Source organism: Poecilia mexicana, unplaced genomic scaffold (genome assembly GCF_051168715.1).
Source record: "Poecilia mexicana isolate PSO_F unplaced genomic scaffold, ASM5116871v1 scaffold_1, whole genome shotgun sequence".
NCBI classification, from domain to species: domain Eukaryota; kingdom Metazoa; phylum Chordata; class Actinopteri; order Cyprinodontiformes; family Poeciliidae; genus Poecilia; species Poecilia mexicana.
In genome coordinates, this window is record NW_028263370.1 from 25,046,318 (window position 1) to 25,061,758 (window position 15,441).

At 41.9% G+C, this 15,441-nt stretch overlaps 1 long non-coding RNA gene across 1 annotated transcript; it reads right to left on the minus strand.

Annotated features, from left to right (window-relative positions):
* Positions 1-2,494: 2,494 nt before the first annotated feature.
* Positions 2,495-4,534, minus strand: LOC148161251 (uncharacterized). The gene is made up of 2 exons (XR_015763917.1): positions 4,493-4,534; positions 2,495-3,718 (listed from the first exon to the last, which is right to left on the minus strand). It is a non-coding gene; the product is annotated as an uncharacterized LOC148161251 (long non-coding RNA).
* Positions 4,535-15,441: the final 10,907 nt, after the last annotated feature.

The following is a 15,441-nucleotide window of genomic DNA, read 5'->3' on the forward strand; positions in this document are numbered from 1 at the left end:
GATTCTGATATATTTTATTGGTCAAAAGACATTGATATAAATTGACTTGTGATTGAACAGGTTCTACCTCTTCCTAAAACCAAAGTAGAAAACAGCTCATAAAATTAGACTCAGCAGTTTTAAACTCAATACAGCAGTTTGACCAACAAAAATAAATCTAAAAAACAAGTTTTGTTCTTCTTGAACGTCTCCCTACATCAGTGCAACAGTTTGATCCACAAAACAAATAAAAATGATACTTTTCACATCTGACACTTTAGCTCCTCTCTGTTAACTCAGTCTCACTTTCCAGCCAGTAACTTACCAAAGAGCCATAAAAACACTGAGGCAAAAAGACTAAATGTTTTTTTCTCCTGTCATTTTCAGCCGCAAACATTTAACTAAAATATCTACAGATATGTGTTTCTGTCTCTGCAGCCTGATGTTCCTGGATGGATTTACAACAGACACTACAGTGATGTACAGTGTCAGAATGGGAACTAAATATAAAAAGTTTGTTTTTATCATACAGAATGAGAATTTAAACAACTTAATTTTTACATTTTTATACATCTCAACTCTATTTACTGTGTAGTAAAAATGTTCACTAATTTATTTTTAAACCTCTCCTCAAGCACTTTTCTTATTGTCTCCTGTAATTAATATAATTAATATATTTTTTTTATATCTTCACACCCTGAAACTCCACCTGCTCCTCTCATAATAAAATAGTTTAGCTTATTTAAAAATTAAAAACAGTTAATAAATATTTCAATAAACTAAATGAAGACCTCACCAGAACTTCTTCACCTTTCTTCAACATCATTCTAGCACTGCTGTTCTCCTAAATATCTAAATAATATAATATAATATAATATAATAATATATAATAATATATAAATATATGTTAAGTGGTCGCGTATGATCAGGTGTTGCTCACTTTAAATAATAAAACGGCTCATTTCGCTGCTGTTTCGGTCTCATTCTGATTAAATAAATCATTGTGGTTGGTCACCGCAGTGAAGTGAGTTTCAAGTTGGATATTCGATATTCGAGCTCCGGGGAGTAACCGGCGATTAGCTCAAGGTTGATCCGATTTATGAACGTTACTGTCGGCCAGCGGTTCTCCGCCGCTCCCGGCCGCAGGTTCACTTAGGGACCGTCAACAAATTACATGAGACACAATATCATCTATTCAATTTTAAAGTCATATACAATATTTTCAATAATTTTAATATTAAATAATATAATGTTTTCTTCCATAGCTTCCAGGTCATGTGACCTATTGTCATTAAATTCGTAATTGATTACGTTTCAAATACAGCTCTAAACTGGTGGGTTTTTAGTCGAGATTTAAAGGCTCTCAGTGTTTCAGCTGTTTTACAGTTTTCTGGAAGTTTGTTCTAAATTTGTGGTGCATGGAAGCTGAATGCTGCTTCTCCTCATTTGGTTCTGGTTCTGGATGCAGAGCAGAACCAGAACCAGAAGACCTGAGGGGTCTGGAAGGTTGATACAACAGCAGATCTTTAATGTATTGTGGTACTAAACCTTTCAGTGATTTATAAACTAACAACAGTATTTTTCTATTCTAGTCTCTGAGCTACTGGGAGTCAGTGTAGGGACTTTATACTGGTGTTATGTGATCTATGTTCCTGGTTTTAGTGAGAACCCGAGCAGGAGTTCTCACTAAACTGACCCAATTACTCTAAATCAGTGTAAATTTGTTTTAGTAGACTGGAGCAGTGAGGTACGCTCATTTTTAATTCATTTTGACCCATTTTATTATTTTTTAGGCAATTTTGTATTTAAAAAATATATTTCCTATTTTCTCTTCACCTCCATAGGCTGCCACCTCATCGTGATGAAAGGGTTTGAGTGTTGAAGTGACTCTAGGAGTTATGCTGTCAGGGGCTTCATACCCCTTATAGGGTCACCCAATGCTAGAGGTCGTAGGTCATGACAAAGAGCAGCCCAAAGACCCTTTATGAAGAGCACAGTTAATGGATACAGTGTCCCCTCACCTGGACGCAGGTCACCAGGGCTCCACCCTGGAGCCGGGCCTGGAGTTGGTGCTCCGTGGCAGCATCTGGTGCCAAAACACATGGAGTCTGGCCAGGCTCAGCCCACAGTGGATTCACCTTCCCATGGGCTCACCACATGTGGGCCAAAAGGGCTGGGTGCAATGTGGGATGTTAGAAGGCCGAGGGAGGGGCCCTTGGCCATCTGACCCTGGGTGGTAGACTTTTCATGGGCATCACCTCTCTGGTGGGAGCCTGAGCTGGTGTGTGAGGTTGAGAGGTTCTGACTAGAAATAGTCTCATCTCATCATGACCCGAGATGAGAGCCATGCGCTAATTAATGGAACATTTATAAACAATCTGATATGTAGTGAGATAATGTCATGTTTCAGTTGTTGGCTGTGTTTCTATGACTTTGTATTTTTTGTTTTTATGGTGTAAAGCTCTTGGAAATGTCTTGTTGTTGAAATGTGATATATAGATAAAATTTGATTAGATTTTTGGATTTGGGTGTTTTCTGTCCGAGGCCACGTTCGGCCCAACCGGGGTTCTGAAGGGATCCATTTTGGTGGCCTTGGGATCACACCTCTGCTTTTGGCAGATGATGTGGCCCTACTGGCTTCATCAGGTCGTGATCTACAGCTTTACTGGAGCAGGATGCAGATGAGGAGGATCAGTACCTCCAGATCCAAGGCCATGGTCTTGAGCTGGAAAAGGGTAGAGCGCCTTATTTGGGTCAGGGAAGATTGTCCTGACCCAAGTGGAGGAGTTTAAGCATCTTAGGATCTTGTTCACTGTTGGAGTTCATTCATTTCTGTCTCTGTTCACCACCCATGTACGTTAACCAGTTTCAGGACCCGACCAGAACCACTCATTGTAAATGACCTTGAGAAATAATGAGATTTGGTTATATATAAAAACAAACTTTAATGCTAAAAGATGATCCAATTCCACAAGCCATACTTATCCAAATGGAACTTCATGCTTCTGATGTTACATTCACCGTCCAGCGTTGGGCCAAGTGAGGCAAAGATTGTAGCAAGTTTAGCTTTTTATTCATCTCTGCAATCTGGACCCTCCCTAAACGGTACTCTAATCAGTTTCAGTCTGTTTACATGTCAGCAGTCACATATAAACATGGTTATGTATGCTGCAGCGTGTTAAGAGGGTAAAAGAGATGGAGGAAAATACAGAATCCATAACATCAAGAATGAGGCAAAATGGACAGGAGATCAATAGAAGGATTGGTGCAGTAAAGTGGGCGCTGTACCAGTCTGTCGTGGTGAAGAGAGCTGGATCGAAAAGCAAAGGTCTCGATTTGCCAGTGGATCTGTCTCTACCTTCATCTATGGCATAGGCTGAAGGGTCTTGACTGAAACTAACGGCCAAAATTAGTTTTTTCCATAAGGTGTCTGGGCCTCCCTTAGTGATAGGATGAGAAGCTCAGTCATCCAGGAGGGACTGAGAGTAGAGCTGCTGATTTTTCACTTCGAGAGGAGCCAGCTGAGGTGGGTCAGGCATCAGATTAGGATGCTTCCTTGACGTCTCCCTAGTGAGGTCTTCTGGGCGCGTCCCACCAGGAGGAGGCCCCGGGGAGACCCAGGACACGCTGGAGGGACGATGTTTCTCTGCTGGCCTGGGAACGTCCTGGGATTCCCCTGGAGGAGCTGGAACAAGTGGCTGGGGAGGGAAGTCTGGGCCTCTGCTGACCCGCAACCCGACTGCAGACAAGGGGAAGATGATTGATTGATTGATTGATTGATTTTTCTTCAACAGCTTATGGGTCATAAGACCCATAAGTTAATTGGGTCTTATTAACTCAAAATCAATGTGAAATTATTCTACTAGACTGGATAGGTGGTGCAAACTCATTTTTATTCCATTTAGCCCTTTTTATTCCTTGTCAGTGGATCACATGAAATTTAAGATATTAAACACCAATCATATTTTTTAATTTGTAAATTTAAATGATGTAAAAAATGGATAAAGATCTAAAATGGGGAAAAAAATGAGAGTGACTCTCTAATGATTAGTAGAACAATTTCAAAGTGATTTTGAGTCAATAGGTCACATGACCTGGAAGCTATGGAAGAAAACATTATTTAATATTAAAATTATTGAAAATAGTGTATATGACCTTAAAATTGAATAGATGATATTGTGTCTCATGTAATTTGTTGACAGTCCCTAAGTGAACCTGCGGCCGGGAGCGGTGGAGAACCGCTGGCCGACAGTAGCGTTCATAAATCGGATCAACCTTGAGCTAAACGCCGGTTACTCCCCGGAGCGCGAATATCCAACTTGAAACTCACTTCACTGCGGTGACTAGACTAGCTAACTTTTAAACAAAGTCAGCAGTAAAATTTTGGACATGTGACTATTCCAGAATTAAAACAGCTTAATTAAAAGATTTAGTTCTATATATGAAAGTAAACTGACAACAAGATGTTATAAACGAGCGACATTCATGGCAACAGTCCTGACAGACAGTTTACCTCCTTCTAACGGAGTTTCTCTGCTGCTGCCTTTACTCTGAGCTGTTCAGAGGGGGGAGGGGCAGGAAGCGCTCTGCTGAATGCGCTGTTGTGCGCCTTCAAAATAAAAGCACGCGAGTGGAAGATTTTAAAATTCTTCGCAACAGCGGTGAAATTATTGGGGGGCACGAATGTGACTCTCTCCAATAATGGTGGGGGGACATTTCCCCCCCGCCCCCCTCGCTTCCTACGCCTATGTTCAATACTGATAATCAGCACAAATTTACTGCTCATGAATCTAACATCCAACAGTCCACATCCAGTATGCAGGTAGGTTGTTTATTTTTTTCTATTAGTTTTAGATACTGAAATGTCTCCCCATGAGCAACAGTCAAAAGCAACGTGCAAAATATACATAAAGCAATCCAGACTTCTCAAAATGTTGCATTTTATTCAAGCTGCAGTATAACTTTAATAAAAAATATGTTTTCTCCATATTAGTTAAAGCTGTCACCATGTTGTAGCAGTTTGTTATGAGACAGATAATCTGTGGAAACAATCAATCTCCTCCATCTCCTTCCTGAATTACTATTACTGGTTAAAGTAATTGTTAGGTAAATAATATTATTATCAACTATTTGTTATATCTTTATTATGTTCTTAGTTTATGTATTCTTACTTATTTAGTTTAGTCATATGTTTTAAGGAATGTTTCTGTATTGTTAATCACTCTGGCTTGCTTTCTCAGAGGGCCTCTCTGAAGAAGAGCAGTGACAGCAGCTCTTCTCAGAACGGCCTGCTTTGACCTCTTAGATAGCTATAAAACCATCGCCGTGAAGATGTACAACTTGTCCTGTTTGATCCTGGGTCAGGAACTGGATAAGCTAGTGCGAGATAGATTGTGTTGTTAGTTAGCTATAATCTTGGTGCTGTGACTGTGTGATGAAGTGTCTTTTCCCCTCCCTTTAGAGTTACACCGCTCTCTGTGATTAGGGATCCTAAAGACAATAAAAAGAGAGGGGCAGGCAAATGTGCTTCAGAGCAGCAGGAGATTTGTAACTGAAAGCACATCTCTGTCTGTTCTCCTCGCGAGTATTAAGAATCTAACTTTCTCTTGTCTTTCCTGTGTTATTTGCTGTGTTTAATAGGTGTCAACTCTGACAGTAATGAACCGTTCTGACCAGAACAACCAATCAGAACCAGTAGGAGGGTCTTAGTGCTGTCAATCATCCTCATTCACTCACTGCTAAATGTGCTAATGGTGGAGAAACAACTTATCATTACAAGAAACCGTTTATCTGCCATCATTGGTAGCTATGCTAACTAAACTGAGCATTCACAGTTTGAATCTGCACAGCTCTGTGCTATGCTAGCTGCAGAATAGCACAAATTGAGGGGGAGGAAGGATGAGCAGCACCACATGAGATTGTGATTGACAGCACTAAAACTCTCCTGCCATTGACTGGTTGCTTGTAGCACTGGGAGAAGGCAGAGGAAATAGATTTTTCACAGATTACGTCTCATACCAAACTGTCACAACATAATGACAGTTTTAAAAAATATGTGAAAAATATTTATTTAAAAGTTACTGCAGCTTTAATTTCACTCAGGAGAGGACAGAGATTCATTAAGTATTTAACAGACAAATGGCTTCTACCACGATAATTATGTGAAATTAAATCTAATATAAAAAAATAGTTTGGTGCTGTCGGAGTCTGAGAGGCTTTTCCCCAGAGAGCACAGACTGATTGGAACAACGTTGAATCAACGTTAGGGTTTCAACCATAACTGACATTATATCAATGTTGATTCAACCATCATCTGAATGTGGATTTGGATTGATTTTATATTGAATGAAAGCTAAGGATTTATGTACATTTTAGGTCTGATAGGTCTACATCATAACATGCCACTAAAAGTTTCTTCACTGGTGTTAAACACTGTATTATTGGCAGATGATGCGTAAACTGTGTACAAAAGTTTAAAAATGACAACATGGGTTTGATTTAACATTTTATTTAAGAAAAGAGGGACAGATCTTTAAACATATCTGACTGACAGAACAACAATCTGCTGCCACAGAAGAACAGAGTCCATGAGGTTCAGCTTCGTACTGTATGAACCAGGGAAACAGGACAAGTTGCAGTAACCCCAGTTTGACTCTGGTTGGCGTCACTTTGATTCCTTGTGATGTCTTCCTCTCATTCTGGCGCATAATGAAGCCACTTCGACAGTTTTGCTGCAGTCAGTCAGGTTTGGGTCAAACTGCAGAGCAACGGCTGAAAAACAAAAAAATAAAAGTGAGGAAGGTGCCGATTAGAAAGATGATAAACATTAGAAAAGTTCTGAAACACAATGAAAGATTAAACAGTGAACTGGTTACAGGTCTGAGAACAAATACAAACCATATAGTTCCCCATGTACACTCACTGTTAAATTAATATCTTAATCTTTCATTAATATTTATCTTAATGTTTACATATACAACTGCATTTACCCATCAAGCTGCAGTATAGTGTAGGATTTATGATATTGATATTAAATCAGTATTTAAAATAAAGGGCTGTTTATCAGAAAACCTAACAATAAAACTCAGGGAGGATCAGGTTTATTTAACACACCAGAGACAAATAAATCGAACAAAAGGTGATTTATAGTGTAGTTGGAAAAATTATTTATAATTTATACAGAATAAACTTCCATCAACTACAAATATTTCCAAATAAGTTGATTAAATTCCTTAAAAAGAGTCTATATGCTGATAAAGATCCCACACAAGTAACAATAGTCCAGTTCAGCTTAACCAATCCAAGAATCAACAGACTGAATCAGTCATTAGCAGGTTTAGTTCAGTGTTTCTTCTGCCTCACCTGGATGAATCTGTGGATGATTAACAACCTTCTGCTGTTCTTGATGGCTGATGAGGAGGAGAGGAGGGGAAGGGATGCAGCAAAACAGCTGACATTGATTCAACATTGATCAGACATCAGCATTTCATTCATTAGGTTTCAACCACAAAACAACATTGATTCAATGACACAGTTTGAACGGTTTGATTGGATGGTTGTTTGATGGTTGATCCACCGTCATTTGTCGACTTCAACCAAAAATCAACCATTCTGACTATAATTCAACGTTGATTTAACGTCGTGTGCTATCTGGGCCCTTTATCAAACAATTTTTTTGCCTCTTATTTAGTGGAAATATTGATGTTGATGAGATTTTCTCCAAAATTAAAACATTTTTCCACCTTTATAGCTCCACTGTTGAAAATGAGGCTCTAACATCCACAAATGACAGTGAAATAAAATCCAGTCCATCATCTGGTTTGAGGTGATTCCTCTGGAACCTGTTGGAGGAAAAACATCCCAACTTCAGAAGATGAGCTTTAACCTCACAGAGCTCTGTGGTTCCTCCTGTCAGGGTGAGGAGGAGCCATGTTGGGAAGGTGAAGCTGCAGGATCTGCAGAACAAACAGGTCATGATGCTGGGCTACTGATTATCCCTCCGTCTGGACACAGGATCAGTAGAACCAGTTTAAAAGATAAAATGAATGGTTATATGCCAGACATGGAAAACTGGGATGACTCCACGCCATGAAGTTCAGGATTTAGGTCTCCTGGCATCTCAAGGTTCAACATGGCAGCCAGTGGGCTGAAGGAAACATGACTCCATTTTGTAACAATGCAAGAGCTACGAGCTTTTATCGCTTCGCAAAATTAATCAGCACAGAAACTCCAAAGCACAAAAAGAAGCAATTTTTTGTGTATATTATATATATATATATATATATATATATATATATATATATATATAAAAAAATTCCCCTCTCACCCTCCGTGGGTGGTCTCTTTCATCCTCTGAGCTCGGGTCCTCTACCAGAGGCCTGGGAGCTTGAGGGTTCTGCGCAGTATCTTGGCTGTGCCTAGAACTGCACATTTCTGGACTGAGATGTCTGATGTTGTTCCTGGGATCTGTTTGAGCCACTGCTCCAGTTTGGGGGTGACTGCCCCGAGGGCCCCTATGACCACAGGCACCACTGTGGTCTTCACCTTCCAGGCCTTCTCCAGTTCCTCTCTGAGGCCCTGGTATTTCTCCAGTTTCTCCTTTTTCCTGATGTTGTGGTCACTTGGTATTGCTACATCCACCACAACGGCTTTCCTCTGTTCTTTATCCACCACCACAATGTCCGGTTGGTTCGCCATTACCATCTTGTCTGTTTGGATCTGGAAGTCCCACAGGATCTTAGCTCGGTCATTCTCCACCACCTTTGGGGGTGTTCCCCACTTTGACCTCGGGGCTTCCAGTCCATATTCGGCACAGATGTTCCTGTACACTATGCCCGCCACTTGGTTATGTCGTTCCATGTACGCTTTCCCTGCCAGCATCTTGCACCCTGCTGTTATGTGCTGGACTGTCTCAGAGGCCTCCTTGCACAACCTACACCTTGGGTCTTGTCTGGTGTGGTAGATCTGAGCCTCTATTGCTCTGGTGTTTAGTGCCTGTTCCTGGGCGGCCAGGATGAGGGCCTCCGTGCTGTCCTTGAGTCCAGCTTTCTCCAGCCATTGGTAGGATTTCCTGATATCAGCCACTTCAGTTATTTGTCGGTGGTACATCCCATGTAGGGGCTTGTCTTCCCATGATGGTTCCTCCAGCACCTTGTCCTCTGTTCCCCATTGTCTGAGACATTCGCTGAGCACATCGTCCATTGAGGCTTTGTCCTTGATGTATTTATGGATCTTGGATGTTTCATCCTGGACAGTGGCTCTCACACTCACTAGTCCTCTGCCTCCTTCCTTACGGCTTGTGTACAGTCTCAGGGTGCTGGATTTGGGGTGGAACCCTCCATGCATGGTTAGTAGCTTCCGAGTCTTAACGTCCGTGGCCTTTATCTCTTCCATTGGCCAGCTAATTATTCCGGCAGGGTATCTGATTACTGGTAAGGCATAGCTGTTTATTGCACGGATCTTGTTCTTGCCATTGAGCTGGCTTCTCAGGACTTGCCTTATTCGTTGGAGGTATTTGGCTGTGGCTCCTTTCCTTGTGACCTCATCGAGGTTGCCATTTGCTTGTGGTATTCCCAGGTACTTGTAACTGTGCTCTATGTCTGCTATTGTTCCCTCTGGGAGTCAGACCCCTTCTGTGTGGACGACCTTCCCTCTCTTTGTAACCATCCGGCCACACTTCTCTAGTCCGAATGACATCCCAATGTCAGTGCTGTAGATCCTGGTGGTGTGGATCAGTGAGTCGATGTCTCGCTCGCTCTTGGTGTACAGCTTGATGTCATCCATGTAGAGGAGGTGACTGATTGTGGCCCCATTCTTGAGTCGGTATCCGTAGCCAGTCTTGTTGATGATTTGGCTAAGGGGGTTCAGGCCTATGCAGAACAGCAGTGGGGACAGAGCATCTCCTTGGTATATGCCACATTTGATGGACACTTGTGCAAGTGGTTTGCAGTTGGCTTCAAGGGTGGTTTTCCACAGCCCCATCGAGTTTGCAATGAAGGCTCTTAGAGTCCTATTGATATTGTACATCTCTAAGCATTCAATGATCCAAGTGTGTGGCATTGAGTCATAGGCTTTCTTGTAATCAATCCAAGCGGTGCACAGGTTGGTGTGTCGGGTTTTGCAGTCTCGGGCGACTGTGTGGTCTACAAGGAGTTGGTGTTTGGCTCCTCTGCTATTTATGTCGATGCCCTTCTGTGCCGTGCTCATGTATTTATCCATGTGCCCGCTTATCTTAGCTGCTATGATGCCTGACATGAGCTTCCATGTTGTAGAGAGACAGGTTATCGGCCGATAGTTGGATGGGACTGAACCCTTTGAGGGATCCTTCTGGATCAGGATTGTGCGCCCTTCAGTTAGCCATTCAGGGTGAGTCCCATTCTGTAGCAGCTGGTTCAGTTGAGCTGCCAGTCGCTCATGGAGGGCAGTGAGTTTCTTTAGCCAGTAGGCATGGATCATGTCAGGCCCTGGTGCTGTCCAGTTTTTCATACCCGAGACTCTTTCTTGGACATCTGCCACAGTGATGGTTACCGGGGCTTGCTCAGGGAGGTTGCTGTGGTCCTCTCGTAGAGAGGTTAGCCACTGTGCATTGCTGTTGTGGGACGCCTCCCTTTCCCATATGCCTTTCCAGTATTGTTCAGTCTCCAGCCTTGGTGGGTCTGCTCTGTTGTTATTACCCTGCCATTGAGAGTACACTTTAGCTGGTTGGGTGGAGAAGAGCCGGTTAATCCTCCTGGCTTCATTCTCTCTTGTGTATCTCTTTAGGCGGCTGGCCAAGGCTTGGAGCCTTTGTTTGGCAGTTTCGAGTGCTTCAGGTATGGGCATCTGGCTGTACTTCTTAAGTACTGGTCTTTTCATTGTACCTCTTTAGAGCTCTGACAGTTGGCTCACTTCCCTCCTTGTTATCTTGATCTTAGCCTCTAACCGTCTTTTCCATGATGGATATTGGGTCTCATGGTTGCTCTTATATCCGAGCAGTTCAAGGATCACTGATGCTGAGTTGTATATCAGCTCATTGGTTTCTGTTATGGTGTTGGTAGGGATTGTTCTCAATGCTGCATTCACATCTTCAATGAGACTTTCTGATGGTACTTCACTCAGCCGTTGTAATTGGCGTCGGGGTTGCCTGGTGTTCATTCAGGGCCATGATTCTTTCTCTCAGGTCAGTTGCTGTCTCGTTCAGCTTTGATAGTTCGTTCATTACTGGGGCTGCATACCCAGTCTCGGGGTGGGGAGTTGTAGTTAACTCCCCCCTGACCTTACCTCTGGGCTCCTCCCTTTTGCCGTAGCATTTGTGTTGTACCTCGTCAATCTCAAGTTGTGATAGCAGTTGCCGTTTGCGGATGTTGGAGCACTGAGCTACTAGTTGTTTGGCAGTCATTGTAGACTGTGGGTGTCGAAGTAACCATTCCACCCTCAGTCTTTGCATGTAGCCCCTCTGACTAGGGTTACTTGAGTAACTATATATATATATATATATATAACTATATATATATATATATATATATATACCACATTTGCTTGTGGGAATACCACAAGCAAATGGCAACCTCGATGAGGTCACAAGGAAAGGAGCCACAGCCAAATACCTCCAACGAATAAGGCAAGTCCTGAGAAGCCAGCTCAATGGCAAGAACAAGATCCGTGCAATAAACAGCTATGCCTTACCAGTAATCAGATACCCTGCCGGAATAATTAGCTGGCCAATGGAAGAGATGAAGGCCACGGATGTTAAGACTCGGAAGCTACTAACCATGCATGGAGGGTTCCACCCCAAATCCAGCACCCTGAGACTGTACACGAGCCGTAAGGAAGGAGGCAGAGGACTAGTGAGTGTGAGAGCCACTGTCCAGGATGAAACATCTAAGATCCATAAATACATCAAGGACAAAGCCTCAATGGACGATGTGCTCAGCGAATGCCTCAAGCAATGGGGAACAGAGGACGAGGTGCTGGAGGAACCATCATGGGAAGACAAGCCCCTACATGGGATGTACCACCGACAAATAACTGAAGTGGCTGATATCAGGAAATCCTACCAATGGCTGGAGAAAGCTGGACTCAAGGACAGCACGGAGGCCCTCATCCTGGCCGCCCAGGAACAGGCCCTAAACACCAGAGCAATAGAAGCTCAGATCTACCACACCAGACAAGACCCAAGGTGTAGGTTGTGCAAGGAGGCCTCTGAGACAGTCCAGCACATAACAGCAGGGTGCAAGATGCTGGCAGGGAAAGCGTACATGGAACGACATAACCAAGTGGCGGGCATAGTGTACAGGAACATCTGTGCAGAATATGGACTGGAAGCCCCGAGGTCAAAATGGGGGACACCCCCAAAGGTGGTGGAGAATGACCGAGCTAAGATCCTGTGGGACTTCCAGATCCAGACAGACAAGATGGTAATGTCGAACCAACCGGACATTGTGGTGGTGGATAAAGAACAGAGGAAAGCCGTTGTGGTGGATGTAGCAATACCAAGTGACCACAACATCAGGAAAAAGGAGCATGAGAAACTGGAGAAATACCAGGGTCTCAGAGAGGAACTGGAGAAGGCCTGGAAGGTGAAGACCACAGTGGTGCCTGTGGTCATCGGGGCCCTCGGGGCAGTCACCCCCAAACTGGAGCAGTGGCTCAAACAGATCCCAGGAACAACATCAGACATCTCAGTCCAGAAATGTGCAGTTCTAGGCACAGCCAAGATACTGCGCAGAACCCTCAAGCTCCCAGGCCTCTGGTAGAGGACCCGAGCTCAGAGGATGAAAGAGACCACCCACGGAGGGTGAGAGGGGAATTTTTATATATATATAATCAGTGATTCTTGAGAATAGGGACAAAACAGGTCCTATGGATAAAGCATGAAATTTGAATAAAATATGCACAAAATATATTTTTTTCAAATATCTAACTAAACTAACCTGGGTCATGTGAGCACAACAATGTATATTTTTCTTTTTTTTGCTGAATATTTTTTTATTTTAAACATTGTAGTCGGTGGATGATGCCTGTAAAAGCCCTTGTCCAGGAGCAGAACTCAACACATTCTTATAGTTTAAAACAATTAAAGAAATACTAAAATTATATATTATGACAATTAAGTATAAGTAGTCATATAAATAATTATAAAAGTATCGATAAATTGAATTAAAAATAATTTTTAGATATTTTCCAACTCCGTTGAAATTTGTCCTTAGTTTTTGTCAACACCGTCAGAAATGAAAAGAATGTAAAAAAATCAGGCATTATTGGGGGGCACCAGAACTTCTGAGGACCCCATGACGTTGTCTTTTCTCTTCCTTTGCTAGGAGGGCTAGTTAGCTCCGGTTAGCTTAAGTTATTCTTTAGTTTTTTCTTCTGTTTTATTCCTAAGTTGTTTGTCACAACCATGATGTGTCAACACCATAACTGACAATTTACAAAACTTTGATGAAATTTTGCGAAATAAAAGCTTAATTTTGGTATAATGTAAAGATTTCATGGACCTGACGAGCTACAATATGGCCTCCTTCAGAATAACATCATATAAATTGAGGTAGTTTGGCATTTCGTCAACTCCGTCAGAGTTTTTCTGACTCTTTCAGTGAAATTGTTGTCAAATCTCACTTAAATGTGCAACTAATTCATTTTAATGTATTTTACATGAATTGCATTACTTCACATGTACCAAGTTTTTCATTTTACTCACTAGTTTGTCACCACCTTCAGTTCTGTGTCAACTCCGTCAGATGGACTTTTTCTTGTTTTTTGTTTTAAATAATATTTATTTTATTTCTTGAGAAGCATTTGTCTGTAAATTGAGTAAAAATATCACTAATGGGGTATTTTAAAAATCATTTTAGATTTATTTTTGTCAGATGGTGATGACAAAGTTTTGGGTCAGGTCGATTAAAAATGTAATTTTTTTTAAAAAATTCGCAACTGGGAGCCTGTACCTTAGCATCTTTACATTTTCTAAACATTATTTGTCATATTTGCATACATAAGGTTGAGAAATAATTTTTAAAAAATATGGGAAAATTAAAACCCATTTTGTCCCTATTCTCAAGAATGATATATATATATATATATATATATATATATATATATATATATATATATATATATATATATATATATATATATATATATATATATATATATATATATATACACACACACACACACCTTTTTTGGTCATAGTACCCCCAAGAATTTAAAACTACTTTCACCCCTGAGTGCAACTACATAGCAGTTTTTAGAAGTCTGGATTGCTTTATGCAGAGGTTCCCAAACTGTGGGGCGCGCCCCCTAGGGGGGGCGCCGTGTCATTGCAGGGGGGGCGCGGGAAGCCGTCTGGATGGAAAAAAAAAACATGAACGCTGTATGCGCTGGGTTTTTACCTTAGAATGGGCAACTCTCTGCTATTCCTATGCCAATTTGATACAGTAGAGGCTTCCACACTTCCCATATCTGTGTCCTCTGTCACTTTTATCAGCAGTTAAAACTGTTTAATCCGTTGTTAACATGTTGTAACCTGTTTTTCCGAGCCGCCTTTAAACGCAACATGAGCGCTACGACGCTCGCGCTGGGTTTCCACCTGTGAAGGAGACCTGCTGCTGCTGGGCGGAGCTACGTAGGTTTGTGTTAGAATCACGGCAGCAAACCAGCAAAACGCAAAGAACTTTTCACAGTTTTTCCCTCCAAACTAACCGACTGAGTTGAGTAAAGCTGCTGGATGCAGGTAATGTTAGCTAAAAGATGACTAGCTAATGTTAGCTAAAAGATGACTAGCTAATGTTAGCTAAAAGATGACTAGCTAATGTTAGCTAAAAGATGACTAGCTAATGTTAGCTAAAAGATGACTAACTAACATCAATACAGAACCTTAAGCTTAGCAAGTACCTTGTAGGCTACCGATGTTGGTGTCTATTTTCAGCTACGTACATTCATTTTGCCCCCCAAAAAGTCAATGATCCCCCCCCCCCACACACACACACACACACACACACACGCGTCGTTTCAACCAGACAGCCATTTGTAATCCATGGTGGGTGCAGAAAATGTTTGGAAACCACTGGCTTTATGTGTATTTTGCACGTTGCTTTTGACTGTTGCTCATGGGGAGACATTTCAGTATCTAAAACTAATTAAAAAAAATAAACAACCTACCTGCATACTGGATGTGGACTGTTGGATGTTAGATTCATGAGCAGTAAATATTGTGCTGATTATCAGTATTGAACCAAAGAAAGCAAAGGAGATGCAGGCCTTTAAAATTGTGACGCTTTTTATGGGTCAAATAGACTCAAAAATTGTAACAGCAGCTGCACAGGGGGGCCCAAACTTATTTTTTTGTCAGGGGGCCCAAGATTCCTGGTGGCGCCCCTGGTTCTGGAACACCCGGTTGGGTCCAGATTCTGGTTCTGATTCAGAAGCCTGGACTTCTTCCGAACCACCGACTCTTCCCACAATGCATCACTTCAGCAACTG